Here is a 1,852-nt window from a genome sequence, read left to right as displayed (position 1 = left end):
CAAAACGAAACAAAAATAAATATTCTGTGTTAGGCACTAGATGCTCAAGCATGGCCAGGCATCATGAAGGTACATTCCTGTACAGCTACTACCAAGCACAAGACCATGAATATCAGGTCGCCTGAGTTTCCAAGTGAGACCCTGTCTCAAAAGGGCGTAGAGGGGAGAATGTTACAGAAGGAATTTACAGAATGGTGGGGAGGATTTACAAGCCATAGTAACAGCTAAGAGAGTCCCTGTTAGGTTGACTAATGGATGAATGGGTGGGGAGGTGCGTTTAGAGAAGTCATACCACAGGAAGGAATTGACTGGAATGGAATGGCAGTCACCAAAGAGTTCCAGTGTTTTCAAAAGAACATTGGCTGTTTGGGGGGAATATTTAGAAGGGGGAGGGCTGGATGTGGCAGTACATCCCTTTAATCTTTTAATGGTTTTAATGAGGCTTGAAAGTTTGAGTCCAACCTGGGCTACACAGGAAGACCATGTCTCAAAAAAAACCAAAACAAATAATAAAAGAAAAAAACCTGTAATGTTGTCAGTAGTACAACTTAAAGACAAAGACGACGACCTTGTGACAAGCAAAAGCTGCATCACATTTCTAAGTCAACTCTGTGAGTAAACTCAGGGCCAGTGATAGTACTCCTAAAGGTGGACACCAGGGAGGTAGGCCTCTTACTTCCACACCAGTGTACATGGTGGTACACAGTGCCCCCACCCCAACAAAATAAAAATAGGAACACTATTTTCCGTACCAAAAAAAAAAAAAAAAATTCAAAGCACATCCACTGCTTTTGGAGCTACACTCCTCAACCGTGATCGCACGATGAATCTCACGTTAAAAACACCTAGTTGACCCTGCCCACCTCTAAATCCTACTTCGATTGGATTCCTTTACTCGCATTCTCCTTGAAGCCCTATCTTTTCTAGGCCTTTGCACAAACCTACCTTTGCCCGAAATGTCACCACCCAACTCTTCCTGCTTCCACTCCCCAAACGCTTTGCTCACCCCACCAAGAAGTGTTGGGCGTTTAAATTTCCTCCACCAGAAAGCAGAAACTCACTGGCGAACTACTTTAAGCCCTAGTCAATAGTAGATGCGTAATAAAGAATGAATGAAGGTAGGCGGAGGACTTCAGGAATAGAAGGCAGCGTGTTTTACAGTGCATGAAAACACGGACAGCAACCCTTGTCTACAGTGCTGCTTAGTTTATAAAGACAAAAACCCTAACATCCAATAAATGTGAGACGAAATTAAATCTGATTTGTGGCCAGTAGGAGATACATTCCTCGTACGCCCGGGGGAAACGATCACCCCCGCCCTGAACACGTTGAGTCGTGGCAGCTCGAGCGCCTGCGTGGTTCCTTCCAAGGTGACTGGATCACCAAAAGCCGGACCCATTAAGGAGGCCCCGGCGTTCACCCAGCCGTGGGAAGTAGCCCCTTCTAGAAGGCCGGAGTAGGCCTGGCGGCCGCGGCCCACGTGCGCGACGAGCGCAGCCCAGGACAGGAACGTTCCCTCTGCGCGTACTCCCGGTACTCTATGGTGCTCACGGCCGAGGCTCTCATTCTAGTTCCGGTCTCTATGGCGGCGGAGGCAGGAGAAGCTGTGGGTCGGACGAATTAGTCGCTAAAGGTACCAATGAGAGCTCAGGAGCCGAAGAGCGTGAACCAATAGGCGCTAGAGACCCGGTCAGGTGGTGAGATGGACAACGATGCAGGCCAATGGGAGAGGACGAGGGCGGGTCTATCGCAGGGCTTATCCCGCCCGTCCCGCCATTCTCGCTAGTTCGATCGGTAGCGGGAGCGGAGAGCGGACCCCAGAGAGCCCTGAGAGCCCCACCGCCGCCGCCGG

The 1,852-nt window shown here is 49.7% G+C and overlaps 1 protein-coding gene across 3 annotated transcripts in view; it reads left to right on the top strand.

Annotated features, from left to right (window-relative positions):
- Positions 1 to 658: 658 nt before the first annotated feature.
- Positions 659 to 1,852, top strand: part of Ybx1 (Y-box binding protein 1) — a 16,920-nt gene continuing 15,726 nt past the window's right edge. For all 3 annotated transcript variants that reach the window (XM_031378459.1, XM_031378458.1, XM_031378457.1), the window contains exons 1-2: positions 659 to 663; positions 1,652 to 1,656. The gene's annotated coding sequence lies outside the window, so the exon portion shown is untranslated. The remainder of the gene's footprint in view (positions 664 to 1,651; positions 1,657 to 1,852) is intronic.

This window comes from Mastomys coucha, unplaced genomic scaffold (assembly GCF_008632895.1).
Source record: "Mastomys coucha isolate ucsf_1 unplaced genomic scaffold, UCSF_Mcou_1 pScaffold18, whole genome shotgun sequence".
Classification (NCBI taxonomy): domain Eukaryota; kingdom Metazoa; phylum Chordata; class Mammalia; order Rodentia; family Muridae; genus Mastomys; species Mastomys coucha.
The sequence above is the reverse complement of the archived record's forward strand: the minus strand, read 5'-3'. Positions and strand labels throughout refer to the sequence as shown.